At 46.8% G+C, this 18,860-nt stretch overlaps 1 protein-coding gene across 7 annotated transcripts in view; it reads right to left on the bottom strand.

Moving 5' to 3' along the window:
- The window catches only part of DENND2B (DENN domain containing 2B), a 180,453-nt gene that overhangs the window by 38,658 nt on the left and 122,935 nt on the right, over positions 1 to 18,860 (bottom strand). The gene's annotated exons all lie outside the window — the stretch shown is intronic.

Below are 18,860 nucleotides of genomic sequence, written 5' to 3'. Positions count from 1 at the left end.
CCCTGAGGGCCTCAGAAAGGTCAGAAGGGCCCCTCAGGAAAGAGTCTTTTCCACTCTGTCATTGAGGAAGCCAATGGAGTGGGGAGGCCAACTCCTTAGGCAGCCCCACCCTCCAGCAGTGGCATCACATCCAGTAAGCATCTACCATGTCCCAGCTCCAAATCTATATGCAGATCTTGGCAAATACAAGGAACAATTCTGAATAAATGCTTTTACATATGTTAACTCATTTAATCTTCCTGAAAATTCTATGAGGTTATTATCATGTTTATTATCTTCATTTTACAAATAAAAAACACTAAGGCACGGAAAGGTTTAATATCGCATCCGAGGTCACTCAGCTGGTAAGTGAAACCAGGACATGAACTTCCACTATACTAGGCTGCCTCTCTGAAGAGGAAGCAGTGCTCTGCCACTTTCTGAACTGCCAGGGCCCTGAGGCAGCTCAAGAGAAATCCCTACAGCACTTGGCACACCCCTGCCACAGCACTTGTAAGTATCAAGGGACTTCTTGGTCTTCCCTACTAGACCATGGTTTCTTCTAGGCCCAGAGACAAACAGATAGTGTCTGGAAGGTGCTCGGTGAATGATGAACAGCAAAAGGAAGGGAAAGGTGAGCTTATTGAAGAGAACCATGAGCATACTTCCTCTTGGGCACACTTTTCTAGTTGTCTACTAGAGTAACCACTGTCAACTTTCAGAATTCTTTCCAAATAGTTTCAGTTCAAAAACAGCAGGATTTGCCAACACTGCACAGTACAAGGCCTACCTGACCCTAAGGCCGTGGCCCTCAGCTCTGGGCTGCCCAGCCTCTCAGGCTCCGGAATGCCATGCCATCCACAGGAAGGCAGCCAGCTGCCCCTGAGCCAGGCTGCTGTCACTGCTCGCTCACACACAGAAAACTGGAGCTTGGGTGAGTCAGGGATTGGCTGACAATTCCCTGCTGGGTCACAGGCCTCTGGCTGCCCCCAATCAACAGGAAACCTCAACATGCTTAAGTTGTTTTTCAAAGGGCAAGTCAAACAAGAGCCATCCCATGTGTATATGGCCACAGATGAGAGAAATTCAGTGCCCAGCCAAGCCGATGACCAAAGAGGCTCTGCTCAGTGAGGAGGTGTGAACAGAGTAAGCCTCGGCACTCCCTGGGGTAGGGAGCGGCAGGGCAAGGCGCCAGGCTTGAGGCGGGGGGAGATCCCAACTTCCTCACAGCTCATGGAGGCCTTAGGTCTTTCTTATTTTATAGAACCATAAATACAAAAGGTCATCAGTCTAGCCCCTAAGTGAATGAGTGTCTGTGCTACACAAAGGACTCTTGTTTTAGTTCTCAACTGAAGATGCATTTGACAGAGGACAATTTCATTTGTTTATTAATTTGACAAATACTTAGTGAGCACCTACTCTGTGCTAGGCCTGTTCTAGGTGCTAGATACAAGAATAAACAAAACAGACATAAATTCATGTCCTCATGAAGCTTATATTCTATTGGGAGATGGCAGGCACCAAATGAGACTCACAATCTCTTGGGAAGCCTTTTTAAACTATACATGCCTCACCAGCTCAGGCACTTTGATACGTAGTTCCCTAGGGCTGTGTCTCCCCAGTGGCCCAGGAGAGAATTCACCAGTCCATGGAACCACTGTTACTTATGGTAGTGTGGGGCATGGCTCCTTGGGATAGGAAAATGATTCAGGGCCTCTGGTCCATCTGATCCCAGCATGCTTTCAGAAAGAATGATTCTATAACTTCCCTTAGTGGTTCCAGCACGAATAAATCCTCACAGGTTAAGAACTTTCTCTCAATGTCTACCCTGCTTGAACTGAGGTTTCATTTCTCCCCTCTCATGCAGCATAAAATAGAGAGTAGACTGGCCCTTTCCTCTGAAGGTCCTGTCTTTGGTGTCACTGTTGACCTGGGACCCACGGCTTCACGTGCTACCCTTGCCCCAGCCTCCCTACACAGGCCAGGCCCAGTGCACTGTACCACAGAGGAGCCTGACTGTGCTGACTTGAAGCCCCGTATCAGAGAAGGCACCAGTCACTCACTCCAAGGTCTGGTAAACAATAAAGATAAGGCCCTGCCCTCCTCGGGTGACATTCTCACTTGAGGGTAGAATTCTCTGTTATCTGTCTGCATGTTTCTGATTCTACCTCTTATTAGCAATGGACTCACACTCTGAACATCCAGTTTCATTCCTTCAAAACTGTTCCGCATTTTACATCACAGGGTTGTCATATTGAGCCAATGAGACCATGGATATGAAATGCTCATTATCATTAGTACAGTTTTGTTTTGTTTTTTTTTAAATCAGGTTATGGCTAGCCAGTCAGTCTCAACAGAGGGTAAGAACATCACAGCCTTGGGGTTCAAGTTTCAGGGTAGCCACTTATAAGCTTCATGACTTTGAGCAAGTAATCTTCTCTCCCTAAGCCTCAGTTTCCTTAACTATAAAATGGGTGTTGGAAGATCACCTATCTCGGCCAGGTGCAGTGGCTCACGCCTATAATCCCAGTACTTTGGGAGGCTGAGACAGGTGGATCACCTGAGGTCAGGAGTTCAAGACTAGCCTGGCCAACATGGCGAAACCCTGTCTCTACTAAAAATAACAAAAATTAGCTGGGCATAGTGGCAGGCACCTGTAATCCCAGTGACTCGGGAGGCTGAGGCAGGAGAATTGCTTGAACCCAGGAGGCGGAGGTTGCAGTGAGCCAAGATCACGCCATTGCACTCCAGCCTGGGCAACAAGAGTGAAAACAAGAGTCTCAAAAAAAAAAAAAAGGAAAGATCACATATCTCAGAGAATCCCTGTGAGAAACAGATAGTACCTGTCGAGCGTTGAGCTTGGGGCCTAACACAGAGTGTTCCATCTTAGCTTGATAATTACTAATATTCACAAGGGACTGACTCTTCAGCGTAATCACCTGGGAAATTTGGTCAGTTTGCCACTGTCAATGGATCCTGAACGTTGTCGGGGAAGGAGGGTGGGGGGGGCGCGGGGGCGGGGAGTAAATCAAATATGGCCATGAATTCTCGGCAGCTCAGGCTATGGAAAGGTGGAGTCTATTGCTCTGTCACTCGAATCTTGGTTGATCTTGGTGATTTGCTTTGAGTATAATACAAATGTGGCGGTGGAAATTGAAATTGTTCAAATTCTAAACTTGAGGCCTCAAGAGGCCTTGTAGTTTCTCCCTTTACCCACCTGGAATGCTGCCCTGACACCGTCACATAAGGAAGCCAGCCTAGTCTTTTAGAGGACAAGAGGTCCCATGGAATGTGACCAAGGCACCTCTGTCAATAGCCAGCCTACAACTGCCTGACTCATGAATGAGGCCACCTTGGACCCAGACCCAGCTGGACACAGCTACATGAGTGTGCCCAGGGGAAACCAGCGGAGGAACCACCAGAAATCCTACAGAAATGTGAGAAACAATCAACTGTGTTAAGCCACTAAGTTTTGGGGTGATTTGCTCCACGGCAGTAGTAAAAAGATGCAGGTGGGAAAGGCCACACCTGTGTATCATTGGCCCATCCCATCCCAGTGCAGAGCCACTGCCCTGGCCTTCCTTCCCCACAGGCCAGCTAAGCTTCCATGATGTATGGATTGGATCTCTCTCTCACCACTACAGGCTCTTTTGCTCTTATGGGGGCACTCCCTGGAAGTGGAGCTAGTTCAGCCACCCTAAGAATCAGCTTCCATCAGTCTTTACTCCCAGGCTGAAGGAGGGTCAGGAGAGTCTCACCTAGAGAGGGAACACTAGGGAGGCTTCAGGAGGGACACAATGGGAGCCAGGTGTCAGGATACCTAGATCCTCGTGACGAAGTTTGCACAGCAGGTGGCATCCCCTGACATGGATGGGAGAAAGTGCTCATTCCTGGGCTTCAGCTCCTCTCTGTCTAGTTGTTTCCTAGCTCCTCAAACTGAGACTGGGAGGGAAAGTAAGATCATTCTCCCCTGTTGGACAAGAGGAGACCACGGCCAAGAGAAGGGCAGGGCCTGCCTTCAGATGCCACCATGGGAGCAAAGCCACTGACCGTCTCTAGCTTCACTTCTTCCTGGTTCCTAGGCCAGCTCCTTGCTAGCCTTCTCTGCATCTGAACAAAGGAAGCCACCTATCACCAAGACCACAGTGTGCAACCCCACCAGGCCGGAGATACATTTTGGCTCTCCATCCATTCAACCAGATATATTGAGCACCAAGTCTATTCCAGGCATTATTTTAGGCTGAGGTGGGAGGACTGCTTGAGCCTGGGAGGTCAAGGCTGCAGCAAGCCACGATCATACCACTGCACTCCAGCCTGGGCAACAGAGTGAGACCCTGCTTTTTTTTTTTTCTCAAAGGAAAAAAAAAAGGATCAGCAGAGACTAAAAACAGACAAAGTCTCTTTTTCTATAGGTTATATTCTGGTAGAGGCACATCAAGTTGCCTTATTTGTTTAGAGTGAGCAGATAACAAATCAACTCTGTGAGATGGTTTGGGGGCCAATAAAGAAGAAAAAAGAAAGGGAAAGGGATCAGAGATGAGCAGTGGGGATGAGTTGCTGTTTTACATAGGGAGGTCAGGGAAGCCCCTCTTGCCAGGGGACACATGAACACAACCCGAAGGAAGTGAGCAATGTGTCTATCCAGGGGAGGAATGTTCCAGACAGAAAGTGCAGTAGGGCAAAGATAACTGCATGCCTACTGTATTCCAGGGGCAACAAGGAGGCCAGTGTGGCTAGAGTGGAGGGAAACAACGAAGTGTGGGCTGGAGATGAGCCTGAGAGACACCAGAAGCCACATCATGGAAGGCCCCACAGGCCACTGATAAGACTTGGGCTTACACTCTCAAAAAGAAGGAAGCTCTAACGGGTGTGAGCAGGACAGTGTCAGAATCTGACTTCACATCAGAGGACGACAGGCAGGGGTACAAAGGTGTCAACAAGGAGACTATTTAGAAGGCCACTGCAGCAATCCAGACAAGCGATTATTATGATGACTTGGATCAGAAGGGTAGTGGTAGAGACGGATCTACTTTGAGGGCTGGGCCAATGCGATTTGCTGATGGGTTAGATGAGCAGTGAGAGACACAAAAGGGAAGTCTAGGACAGCATCAGGATATTTGGCCTGAGCACTGGCAGAATAGAGTCTGGGTTATAAATTTCAATATGGGAGTCATTAGTGGTATATAGAAATATTTAAAACCATGTGGCCAAATGAGATCCTCTACAGCGTCTAAGTGTAGCTAGATAAGTCCAAGTGCTGGGACGTTCCAGTGTTTTGGGGTCTGGACAAGGAAGAAGAACTAGCCAAGGAAACCGATTGAGAAGAGGATTTAGTGAGAAAAGAAGAAAACCATGAAGAGTGATGTCCTGAGATGCTCAGGACACAGGGAGTGATCAACTGAGTCAAACCTGCCAGCAACTGAGTAAGAGAAGGACTGAGAAATGATCTGAAATATGGAGGTCACTGTGACCTGACGGAGAGAGGTTTTGGTAGAGAGGTAGGAAGGGAAGCACGACTGGAAAAATTCAAGAAAAGGGAGGAGAAGCAGTGGAGACAGAGTTCAGACAACTCTTAGAGTTTTCCTAAAAAAGGAACAAAGAAATGGGATGGTAGCTGGAGAAGAATATGGCATAATGGAAACATCTTTCTCTCTCTCTTTCTTTCTTTCTCTCTCTCTTTCTTCTTTTCTTTCTTTCTCTCTCTCTTTCTTTCTTTCCTCCCTCCCTCCCTCTCTTTCTTTCTTTTTCTTTTCTTTTCTTTTCGTTTCTTTCTTCTCTTCCTCTCCTTCCTCTCTCTCTCACAGGGTCTTGCTCTGTCGCTCAGGCTGGAGTACAGAGCTCACTGTAACCCAAAAATCCTGGGATCAAGCCATCTTCCCACCTTAGCCTCACGAATAGCTGGGACTACAGGCTCATACCACCAGATCCAGCTAATTTTTTTTTTTTTTTTCACAGATGGGGGTCTCACTATCTTGCCCAGATAGGTCTTGAAGTCCTGGCCTCCAGTGATCCTCCTGCCTTGGCCTCCCAAAGTGCTGGGACTGCAGGCATGTACCACCATGCCAACCTTGTGACTGTAACTGGAATGATCCAGTAGAGAGGGAAAGGTTGTCAATGCAGACACAGAGGGCACAAATGCAGGAATAACATCCTTGAGAAGGCAACAAAGAGGTGGGGACCCAATGCCCGTCTAAAAGGGCGGGACTTACACTAGCACCCGCTTTCCCATGTGCCTGTGCTGGACGTCTGCTCTCACAGTCTCGTCCCTATGCTGCTTTATGCTTCAGTTGATCACTCCCTGTTTCTTGAGTGTCTCAGGACGTCACTCGTCATGGTTTTCTTCTTTTCTCACTAAATGCTCTTCTCAGTCGGTCTCCTTAGCTAGTTCTTCCTCATCCAGACCCCAAAACACTGGAACGTTCCAGCGCTTGGACTTCTCTAGCTACACTTAACGCTCTAGAGGAACTGATTCCAGAGGGGGGAGAAAAGGTCAGAGTTTGTTCCCCTCCTGCTTCAAGCATCTGGATCCAGCCCTCTCCCCAAACACACTGATCTACTTGATGACTATGTCCTACCAATTCTACTTCCTAACATCTCTCAAGTGTGTCCCCCTCCTCCCCATCCCTGCTGCTACTGCTACTTCTTTGGTCTCTTAACTCCTCTTTCTGCCTTCAGTCTTAAATCAGTTTTGGTCCATCCCCTCATCTTCTGACATTTTCCCAAAATGAAAAACTGATCATGCTTGAAACTCCTCATATCTACAGAATAAAATGCAAATTCACTGGCATTGTTGACAAGGCCCCCCATGAGCTGGTCCCTGCCTATTTTCCCCTTCATCATCCCACATTGTTTTCCCTCCACATCAATCCTGTATCCCACCCTTAGGCACATCAAACTCTCAGCTTTTTCACACCCTACCCCCTTTCAGGCAGAGATGGCCTACGCAGAGGCCTCCACTAGGGAAACGTCTGTGATGGCATGTATAACACTGCATTGCACCAGACTGTTTCCTCTCCCTTACTAGACTATGAGTGAGCCCACCTGAAGGTGGTAACAGTATCTTGTTAATCTTGATATCCCCTGCAAAGTGCCTAGAACTTAAAAGGAATTATTATTTGTGTTGAATGACTAAATGAATGAAAATGAAAATGTAAATAGTTAAAAACCTAGGCCTCTTGTATGCCTACTCACGACATTATCTGCAGACTTCCCCACCTCTCTCTTTGTGGTGTATGAGCTGAAGAACAACAGAGAAAGGTACACGAAGCACTCGGTGCAGCCCAGTATCCCCGTCAGCCCCCGAAGCCCTCTCCCACTAGGCACGAAAGCTACACACTGGCTGGATCCTGGTCCCATCACTTTCTGGGTGTGCTCATGCACAAGCCCTCTAAGTTCTCTATGCCTCAGGTTCTTTAACTATAAACACAGACAACACTTACTCTGAGTGTCCTCACATACCAGCTGTGTGGCTAAGATGACGCAAATCTCTAACAGTGTGTGAACACTATAAATCATTCCATAAAGGTAAAATAAATAATTTTTAAAAGTAAATACAAAGCAGCCATCAGACACCCAAGACTGCTCTTATCATCTCTCTGTTATTCTACAACCCCAGAGTATGCCCCTGGGAGGCAGACACTGTAGAACTGGGCATTTGTGCCATGGCCTTGTCAGCAGGCAACCAGTTCTGCCGCTCAACACAGGCATGGATGCCAACACTGCAGCATGCGACTGGCCAAAATCAACATTTTAAGGAGAGATGAAGTAAGACGAACAGATACAAGAAAGCAGGGGAGAATGCAAAGGACATTTAAAAGAAACAGAACACCATAAATGCACACACACACGCAAATATGTAAGACACATAATTAGGATGGAAAGAATATGAGCTAAGGTATGGAAAGAGAAATAAATTTAAAGAAAAAGTATTGTGGGCCAGGCATGGTGGTTCATGCCTCTAATTCCAACACTTTGAGAGGCCAAGGTGGGAAGATCACTTGAGCCCAGGAGTTGGAGACCAGCCTAGCCAACATGGTAAAACTTCATCTCTACAAAAAAAAAAATTGTTTAATTAGCTGGGTGTGATGGCATGCCCCTGTGGTCCCAGCTACTCAAGAGGCTGAGGCAGGAGGATCCTTGAGCCCAGGAGGTCAAGGCTGCAGTGAGCCATGGTTGCACCACTGCACTCTAGCCTGGGCAACAAAGTGAGATCCTGTCTCAAAAATTTAAAAAAAAAAGAAAAAAGAAAAAAGAAAAGAAAAAGCATCATGTGTATGTGTGCACATGCACATAGAAAGTGAGAGTTAAAGTGCATAATATTCCCTCTGGTACTGTCTCATAGGAACACCCTCCAATCCCCGGGCTAGTGACACAGGCCCCTCTTCAGTAACACAAGAAGTATTTGTGCTAAGGAATGCCCCATATATTGTCAGGTGCCCCAAGGAACTTTTTTGGAGGGAAGGCTGTCTTTAGTCCTTGATGAACTTGGCATGCTCTAAGTTGCTCTGCTTTTTCTGGTCAAAGGGCTACTACAAGTGTTAGTAACAAGAAGGGACCAAGCTGGAGCTAGTTGAGAAAAAGTCCTAGTAGTCCTAGAAACAGCCTGAGAGGTACCAGGATGGGTTATAAGTGCCATGAAGTGAGCCTGTCTGCAGGTGAAGGTTATACAGGGCTCAGTGTCCAAAATGCTTCCATCCCTACTAAGCAATGTCTAGCCTGCTTCAAATGAAACCGCCTGGAAGGGGGCCGGCCATTCAGCATTCTCGAGCTTCTCAACTAAGGGCCCTGTTGGCTTGGCGGCATCACCATCCTCCTGCCACTCAGTGACTGCCTCAATTCTGGGGATGGCATTCTCACTGCGCTACCCTAAAGCCATACTCTGAGCGTGGAGGAGAAAAAGGAGGAAGGGTGCCTGAGTCAGCAAGTCCAAGAGTTTGTTCCCCAGCCTAGAGCAGAAACTTGCCCAGTAACAAGACATAGACATCCTGCTCCAGAAAAGTCCTGAGAAAAAGCCAAAGGACAGGGTGATACTCACAACTTGGCTTTCTTGCTCCCAAAGCAAGCATCTCAAACAGTTGTGAGCCCCCAACAGGGTCCAGGGCAGCCTCAGCCCCCAACTGGGGCTATATCTAGGCCACCATCTATAGAGATTTTCCAGGTCCCTACAGCTTGTCAGGGTAAGTGAAAGGTAGTGAGGGTCACAGCATAAATTGAGTTGCCTTTTCAATTCCAGAAAGCACATCTAAGAATCTACGGAAGCCACGCCTGTCTGCCCCCAAACTAATTTCTAAGGAAGCACCAAGTGGACTGCTGAGCTCTTCTCTGGGAGGGAATGATGAACTCTCTTAAGTAGAAGTGGCAAGTGAACACAAGAGAGAATACCGACACTGCAGAAGCCCTGAGGTTACTGATCCCTGACAGGAACATTCCCAGTGCCCTAGTCCAGTAAAGACTGGGCTGCTGTATAAAGCAGAGCCAGGCATTAGACAAAGCCAAGAGGGAGGCAAATCTGATTCCAGGAAACCATGCCAATGGCACTTGTGGTGGTTTTAAAACGTGGTCCCCAAATTCTTTGACATGCCTCCTGTCAAAATAACCCCTCCTCTTAAATCTGGGCTCTGTTACTGCTTGATTGATAGCATACAAGTGATGTGGTGCTACTTTCAGGCCCAGGCCTAAAAAAATCAGCAGCTCCTAATTCCTGTCTCCCATGCTAGGAGCAAGCCCAGCCCATGTGGAAAGGGTGCATGTAGGTGTTCTGGCTGCCAGTCCCAGGTAAAGTCCCAGCAACAGCTAGAATCCCCCAGACATGGGGTTAAGACATCTCCAGGTGATACCAGCCCCTAGCTATTGAGCCCCCCTAAGCCTTGAAGTCTTTTACTTTTTTTTTTGAGAGACAGTGTCTCACTCTGTTGCCAGGCTGCAGTGCAGTGGCAAGATCTCAGCTCACTGAATCCTCGAATTCTTGGGCTCAAGCAAGCCTCCCACCTCAGCCTCATGAGTAGCTGGGACCACAGGTGCATTCCAGCACATCCGGCTAATTTTATCATTACTAGTTTTTGTAGAGACAGGGTCTTGCTATGTTGCCCAGCCTGGTCTTGAACTCCTGGGCTCAAGTGATCCTTACGCCTCAGCCTCCCAAAGTGCTGGGATTCCAAGGGTGAGCCACTGTGCCCAGCCAGCCTTGAAGTCTTTTTAGCCAAGGTAGACATCATGGAGCAGGGGCAAGCCATCCCTGCAGTGCTCTGTCTGAATTCCTAATCCATGGAGTCTGGGAGCATAAGAACATGTTGTTTTACGCCATTAAAATTTTTTTTTGAGGCGGGTGGTTGGCAGTAGATGTCTGGAATATATTTTGGCACCTGCAAGAGAGGTGCTACTGAAACAAAATCTTAAAACAGTGACTTTTGGGCTGTCAGTAGGGGCTTAATGGCAAGTGAGGAAATGCTATTAGAAGCTAGAGGAGAAGGAACCCTTATAGTATTGAAAAGCTTGTCAACTGTGGTAACACAGATAATAGGAAATATAGCTAATAAATCTGATGAACTAGCTAAGGAGATTTGCAGGCAAAGTGCTGAAGGTGCCATCTGACTTGCTCTAGCTGCCTACAGTAAAAAAGAGAAAAGAGGTAAACTAAGAAGGCGGTGTTTCGTTGTTAAAATTTAAAGGAATCACAGATGAGAAAGGGCTTGCTGGTTTTCACTTCCAGTCTCTCTAGGCAGGAAAACATTCTCAAATTAAGAAATGGCTTCCAGATTGTGGTGGCTGGGCGTGGTGGCTCATGCCTGTAATCCCAGCACTTTGGGAGGCTGAGATAGGCAGATCACCTGAGGTCAGGAGTTTGAGACCAGCCTGACCAACATGGAGAAACCCCGTCTCTACTAAAAACACAAAATTAGCCAGGCATGATGGTGCATGGCTGTAATCCCAGCTACTTGGTAGGCCGAGGCAGGAGAATCGCTTGAATCCGGGAGGCGGAGGTTGCAGTGAGATGAGATCATGCCATTGCACTCCAGCCTGGGCAACAAGAGCAAAACTCCATCTCAAAAAAAAAAAAAAGAAAGAAAGAAAGAAAGAAAAGAGGCTGGGCACAGTGGCTCACGCTTGTAATCCCAGCACTTTGGGAGGCCGAGGCGGGCGGATCACGAGGTCAGGAGATTGAGACCACTGTGAAACCCCGTCTCTACTAAAAATACAAAAAATTAGCTGGGCGTGGTGGCGGGCGCCTGTAGTCCCAGCTACTCGGAAAGGCTGAGGCAGGAGAATGGCATGAACCCGGGAGGCGGGGCTTGCAGTGAGCCGAGATCGCACCACTGCACTCCAGCCTGGGTGACAGAGCAAGACTCTGTTTCAAAAAAAAAAAAAAAAGAAAAGAAATGACTTCCAGGTTGTGGTGATGGTTTTATTGAGTGTGTGTGTGTGTGTGTGAGTGTGTGTGTGTGTGTGTGTGTGAGTGTGTGTGTGTGTGTGAAAACTCAAACTGTGTATGAAAACTCAAACTGTATACTTTAAATTATATAATTTATTGTACTTTAATTGTCCCTCAATAAATCTGTTTTAAAAAAATCTAAAGTGAGACTGAAAAACCCTTTATTAAGACCCCAAAAACTGGCCAGGCGCAGTGGCTCATGCCTGTAATTCCAGCACTTTGGGAGGCTGAGGCGGGTGGATCACCTGAGGTCAGGAGTTTGAGACCAGCCTGGTCAACATGGCAAAACCCCGTCTCTACTAAAAATGCAAAAACTAGCCAGGCATGGTGGCGCATGCCTGTAATCCCATCTACTTGGGAGGCTGAGGCAGGAGAATCACTTGAACCTGGTTGGCAGAGGCTGCAGTGAGCCAAGATCACGCCACTGCACTCCAGCCTGGGTGACAGAGTGAGACTCTGTCTCAAAAAAAATAAAACAAATAAAAATTTTAAAAAATTTAAAGTGTTGCCTCATAGAACAGACAGACAGACAAAAGGCCTCCTAAGAATCTTATGAGTGGGTCCTGTAAATCCTCTCTGAAGACAGTAAGGCTCCTAAGAATCTTAAAAAGCTTTGTCCCATAGCAATCTCACAAGAAATCCAAATCGAAGTAGAGAGGGGCTTATCTGGTTTTTTTTTTTCTTTGAAACAAAGTCTGGCCACAGGCTGGAGTGCAGTGGCTCCATCACGGCTCACTGCAGCCTCGACTTCCCAGGCTCAAGCAATCCTCCCACCTCAGCCTCCAGAGGAGCTGGGACTACAGGTATGCACTACCATGCCTGATTAATTTTTTTTTTTTGTAGAGATGGGGTCTCACTATGTCGCCCAGGCTGGTATCGAACTCCTGAGTGCAAGCAATCCTCCCACCTCAGCCTCCCAAAGTGCTGGCATTACAGGTATGTACTACTGCACCTGGCCAAGGGGCTTATCTTGAAGTGATTTGTATGTGTGTCTCTTGCTATTATAAAGGATTATAAAATGATTCACAAGAAACCCATGAAGTTTTTTTTTTTCTTTTTTGGGACAGAGTTTTGCTCTTGTTGCCCAGGCTGGAGTGCAATGGCGTGATCTCGGCTCACCGCAACCTCCGCCTCCTGGGTTCAAGGGATTCTCCTGCCTCAGCCTCCCAAGTAGCTGGGATTACAGGTGTGCACCACCATGCCCGGCTGATTTTTGTATTTTTAGTAGAGATAGGGTTTCTCCATGTTGCTCAGGCTGATCTCAAACTCCCGATCTCAGGTGATCCACTCGCCTTGGCCTCCCAAAGTGCTGAGATTACAGGCGTCAGCCACCACGCCCAGCCAACCCATGAAGTTTTTAAAGGAAATCTATCAGCTTGGAGTAAAAAGAGCAGAGACAGTACAAAATGAAGAATAGACTTTGGGCCCTTAACATATTATGGGCATGAAGCAGATGGAGAAACTACTCACCTGCAATAATGAGCTACTTCTATGGAAAAGAAAAGATGACTCAGAGGACAGAACCAAAAGCCCAGAGGGTGCAGCTAGAGACAAGGTAAATGAATCAACACCTAGTCAAAGAATCAGCAACAGCTGTCCCACTGAATATAAGAAATACATCAAACCAGTGAGCGCTGGGTACCTCTCATTTTCCCCTTTTTGAAAAGAAGCATATTCAGTGGTTACCCTAAGCCTGTCCCACCAGTGTATTTTGGGTAGCAGATATACATTCTCTTTTAAGTTACAGGTCTTCACAGCAAGAGAAACAGTACTTAAGGAGCTGCACACAAGGAATGAAACTGCGCCCCAAAAGTCTCATCTACATCCGGACCTGATTTTTTTTTTTTTTTTAAGACAGGGTCTCAGTCTATGACCAAGCTGAAGTGCAGTACAATCTTGGCTCACTGCTACCTCCATCTCCCAGGCTCAAGAATCCTCCTGCCTTAGCTTTTAGAGGAGCTGGGGCTACAGGCATGCATCACCACACCCAGCCAACTTTTTGATTTTTGGTAGAGAGGGAGTTTCACTATGTTGTTGCCCAGGCTGGTCTTGAATTCCCAGGCTCAAGTGATCCTCCCACCCCAATCTCCAGAGTAGCTGGGACTACAGGTGTGCACCACCACATCCAGCTAATTTTTGTATTTTTTGTAGAGATGGGTTTTTTCCATGTTGCCCAGGCTGGTCTCAAACTCCTGGGCTCAAGCGATCTGCCTGCCTCAGCCTCCCCAAGTGCTGGGATTAGAGGCGTGAGCCGCTGCACCCGGCCCTATCTGGACCTGATTTTGGTGACAAGATTCCATTGTAATAGACTTCAAGATGACGCCATGAATAAGAGGAGACCTGAGATTTTAGGGGAGAGAGTGAGTGTATTTTGCATTTGGGAAAGATGTGAATTGTTGCAATCAGAGGGTAGACTGTATTTTCCAAAGACAGGTACCACAACCTATCCCATTCCACATACCTTCTTATAAAGAGATGTTGATATTCCTCTCAGCAGGTGGTGGAAATTATATTCCCTTCTCTTGAACTTGGGCAGCCCATTGTTACTGTCTTAATCAATACAGTACAATAGAAGATAAACTATCTGACTTTTGAGGCTAGCTCATTAAAATGCCATGCATTTTTGCCTTGTTCTTTTGGGATTCTTACTCTTGGAACCCACATATCATGCTATGAAGGCATGCTGCCAAGTGTGGAGGTGACGTGCAGGTGTTCCCTAGCTTTAGTCCCAGCTGAACGCCAGCATCAACTGTCACACATGTAAGCCTTCAGATGATTTCAGCCCCTAGCCATTGAGTCACCCATAACTTTCAAGCTACCCCAGCTGATGCTGCAAGGAACAGACACAAGCTTTCCTTGCTGAGCCCTACCCAAATTGCAATTGGTGGGTAAAATAAATATTATTCTAAGCCACTAAGTTTGGGGTCATTTGTTATGTAGCAATAAATAACCAGACCAGTACTGACAGCATCATGGTTGGATTCTAGGAAGCATCTTGAGTAACGGGCTGAGGCCACAGGGCCTCTTGAGGGGGGCCTGCCATGGCCAGGACAGGCCCTGCAGCACTATCTTTTACCCACAGCTACTCAGGAGATTTTTCTTCTCTTTAAGCTCTTAGCTTCTCCCTGATCTAAGGCACAGGGTCCAACTCTGTGCCTACGTTGGCCATGGAACCTTAAGACATCTCTGGATTTCACTGTATCACAAACTGAGGCCACCCTCTGCATAAAAACCTGCAAATATGAGTTGAAATTAGGGCTCCACTGCCAATTAGCTGTGTGGGCTTACAGGTTCCTCATTTGTAATGTAAGTTACTGAGCCAGATATATCTCAAGATCCCTTCCAACTCTAACATCCCAACAGAGAACATATCGGGCCTCCAAAGAGTTCCAGCTGAGTAGGGGAAATAAGACCCACGCAAATACCCACTTTATGAGATACTATATGATAAGCGCCATTTGGCCGTTTTGAACCAAAGATTCTGAGTGAATGCAGAGGAGGGAGGGATTTGTCTTAGTTGGGTGGTCAAGAAAAACACTGGGAGAGAAGTGAATAATTGCATCCAGATTGGCAGAAATGTAAGGTTTGCATTAGAGAAGAGTGAACTATTAAGGCAGAAAGAAAGACCAGGGCCAGATCATGAAAAGCCCTGCAAACCAGGCTAAGTTTGACTTTATCATGGATAGCAGTACTTTGGTGGCAGGAAGATCCCAGGAGTGCTCATAGGAAGGGAATGTGTTGGGATAATAAAGTAACGGAAGGATGAAGAGAGGCAGGCTTGAGTACCTCTTCCTACTAGTTTTGTATCCTTAAGGAGTACCTCCTCTTTTCTGTGCCTCAGTTTCCCAATCTGTAAATCAAATGGGTTGGACTGAATGAGCTACTAAAGCCCCCTTTCAGCTCTGCCTTTCTAAGAAACTATAGACTAGATGAAAACAGAGTCCAAAGCTAAGATGACCCATTAGGAAGGTACTATAAGGACTCAAGTAGTACAACAGCCTATGCTCTAAGAGGCTGCTCTCCCATCTATCTAGTTGACTGATCAACAAATAGCTAATGGCTTCTATGTGCCAGGCATTATTCCAGGCTCTAGGCACACAGAAAGACATCAAAGTCCTTGCCCTCGAGAATTATATATTCTCACAAACACTCAGATTTTCAGCACCCACCACAAGCAAAGTTCTCAAACTCAAGGCTGATATAGTCTGTTATTTCCAAGTTGCAATGACCCAGGTGCTGGAGTTTCATAGTGAAGAAGCTGTGGAGGAAATCAGCAGGTCTTCAGAGAAGAGCCCCTGCTGCCTGCCAGGTCTTAACTGCACAAGTGAAATCTCCTGAGAGCAATAAGTGGCAAAGTTCACCCTATCTACACAGCTGAATTAGCTCTAAACATAATACTTCCTTTTTTGCAAGTTACCAACCTGCTTCCAGTCCCACCCCCAGGTCATCAACACCAACACAGTAAAGGCTGACCTCTAGAATTCAGAAGAGGTTTGAGAATCCCACCCCCGACCCCCAGAGTGGGATGCAGCCATATCTTGTGAGCTGAAGTGGGAACAGCCTGTGGGGAGAGTGTATCTGGCAGGTAAGGATGAACAGTATGCTCATTTGGCCTCATCAACAAAAGCGAAGACAAGGAAACCTGCTCCAGGAGACCAAGACACAGCGAAGAACAAAACTGAGGCAGTCACATGAAAGGCTTAGATTTCCTCCTCCTACACATTCCTGCCAAATCAAGACTAAGCTGCAAAAGAAAAGGAAGGGAATAAATTAGCAACACACCTGTGAAAACCTAGGGACTGGAATCCAGGGTCTTTAACCCAGACAGGCTTGGTGGTAGCAGCAGGTGAAGTCTTATACAAATTAAAGGTACAGTCCTTCAAATACACACCTTGACAGTTACACAGGGTCCCATCTGCCCACCCCCGCCAGTTTTCCTTGACCAGACCTCCCTCTTCCCCCAAAGCTGGATACAAATGCCTCTTAGAACCAGTGGGTTCCTCTGCCTTCATGTGGATGATGTGCAGGTCCCCAGCGTAGCCAAAGTGTCAAAGGCCCAGCTTTCCAAGGCCCTGACACCCTCCCCTCCCCAACTAAAGCTCTGGTCACACCGAGGAGTCTCCTCCTTGGATTCATGTGCTGGCAATGATAAAAGGGCCCCAGGTCACTACCAAACACCTATTGAAAGGTCAAACTTAGAAATTCAGGTGCCAAGATCATCAATCCAAGTTGTAAATACCTTGGAGAAAGAGAATGGATCATCCCTCTTTGCCCTCCAGTGCCCAGCACAGAGCCTGGCACCCAGGAGAACCCTGTGAGTTCATTGACAATGCCTTCCTAAATGAACCGGTGATTTACTGCCTTAGCCCAAAGAACACACCCAGATGTGGCCAGGGGTGAAGGCAGCCAAAGAAACCACCAGATCACAATGTCTAAATAATACTACACCCCAGGGGTAGTCTCTGAGAGAAGGGTGTCGCTAGCCACAGAGGCCTGCAACTTCAAACCAAAAGCCAGGCTCCCAGGAAAGAAGGGAGGGAGGGAGGGAAGGAGAGAAGCGGAAATGTGGTAGGAAGGAAGAGAAGACCTAGAAGGGAGGCAGGAAAGGTGCTTTTTTTAGGCACATCTGAGGCTCAGATATTTACAAACACCATTTAGCATGTTATGATGGCAAGCATGCTGAGAAGCTAAAGGAAGAGCAATTTCTGAAAACACTTAGAAGTAAGTAGGCATTTACTCCAAATAGAAACTGGAGCACCTGTCAGCAGTCTCGAGTCTGCTTTGAAACTTGATGTAAATACTGCCCCTCCCACCCCTCTACCCCATTGTATGGTGGAAATTAGAAGGAAAAAAAAAAAAAAAGAATATTTAAAGGAGTTGAGAGTTGCTGGGAATGGTAATCTCCATGTCAGGTACTAAATATACAATTTCTTTAAAATTACGAATAAAATGACACAATCACAGATATTTGTTTCACTCCTACAGTAGTGTGATATTCTAAAAAACTGGAACCTTAGTTACCAGCCCCATCTGCCAGCTCAATCATGGTAAGAATGCCACTAGGCTGACAAGAGCCCAGCAACGTGGTTCCCAGGAGCAGACAATGGGAGACAAAGACTCAGACCTTGACTTGTTTCTGCCTTGGACACCGGCATGTTCTGGAGGAGGTCAGTTTCTCCACCTGCATTGCCCAAGAAGCTGTTTCTTGCCATTCCCAGCCTCACTCAGTACAGGGAAGCTGGTATGCTACCAAGCCCAGTCTAAATGAGAGGGATTGCCTGGGCAGGGGGTGTTCCTATCAGTCTTGCTGCTGCAAGTGGATAGTCAGTTTGCTTGGCTAAGTCCCAGGATCTTACGTACTTAACAAGTCAGAGTCCATCAAACCCTGTTTGGCATAGTCCATCCAGACTGTTTCTATTGGGACAAAGTCCTGTATGTATGGTGTGGGGAACCCCTGCCTCCTTCATGACAGTCACTCCCCAGGGGCTACATCACGTGCACTATTCTACCAACTATATCTGGACTCCAGTTCTGAATGAACCAAATGTTTACCACCAACTCTGACCAGACCCTATTGGACTCAGCCTAGCACTGCACAGCCAAATATCCAGGAATGAACTAGCCCTGTCCAAACCAAAGCTGAGCATCCTTCTCATAGCTATCCATCTTAGAGGCAGAGGCCCCAAAAGCCAAATGTGTCCACCTGACATTCAGCAGAAAGGGCTATGAAAGGTACACAGCTTTAATAAAAAAGACTAAAGGTTCTTTTAAGATATCAGCGTCCAGCCTTGGCCAAGACCAGAGAAGCCCTGGTGAGAGTACTGTGCATCTATCTGTGCATTTGTGAGTTCTGGAAGCTTTGATCTCATCCTCAAAAGGGGGTTAAAATTTACTGAGTAGCTTTATGTCAGCCATAATGCTAAGCACTGACATATATTATCTCATTTAGTCCTCACAGAAACTCTGTAAGATAACTACTATTATTATTTTATAGATGAAATAATGAAGATTTTATAGGGCACAGGCAAATGTTCTGAGAGCTCACTATTTGGTAAGTGGTTAGAACCTGGATTTGAACCAAATCCATGATTCCAAAATCCACGGTTTCTCTAAACTCTTATAAAGCCTAGGCTGCTGCTTGGAGTTTGTGCTAATATGCGTAACTGCCTCTCCACTCTTAGCCCAATGTGGTCAGCCTCCCTCACTACAGTGCAGCTTGGCTCAGGCACAGGCCCCAAACTCTCCCGACCATGGGAAAAGGTTACAGCTAGAAGAACATCAGCTGCTTCTTGCTGGCCCCATCCTTGGAATGCTAGACACAAAGCAAAGCTTGTTTTAGGGTTACTGTTTGCGATGTCACATGGAAACTTATAGAAAATATCTTCGGCCTAATGGTCAGCATGAGCTGACTGTCACCTGGATGACTGTCAGTCAAGATGATGACTATTTACAT

Source organism: Hylobates moloch, unplaced genomic scaffold (assembly GCF_009828535.3).
Source record: "Hylobates moloch isolate HMO894 unplaced genomic scaffold, HMol_V3 SCAFFOLD_11, whole genome shotgun sequence".
Lineage (NCBI taxonomy): Eukaryota > Metazoa > Chordata > Mammalia > Primates > Hylobatidae > Hylobates > Hylobates moloch.
This window is presented reverse-complemented; position numbering and strand designations above follow the sequence as displayed.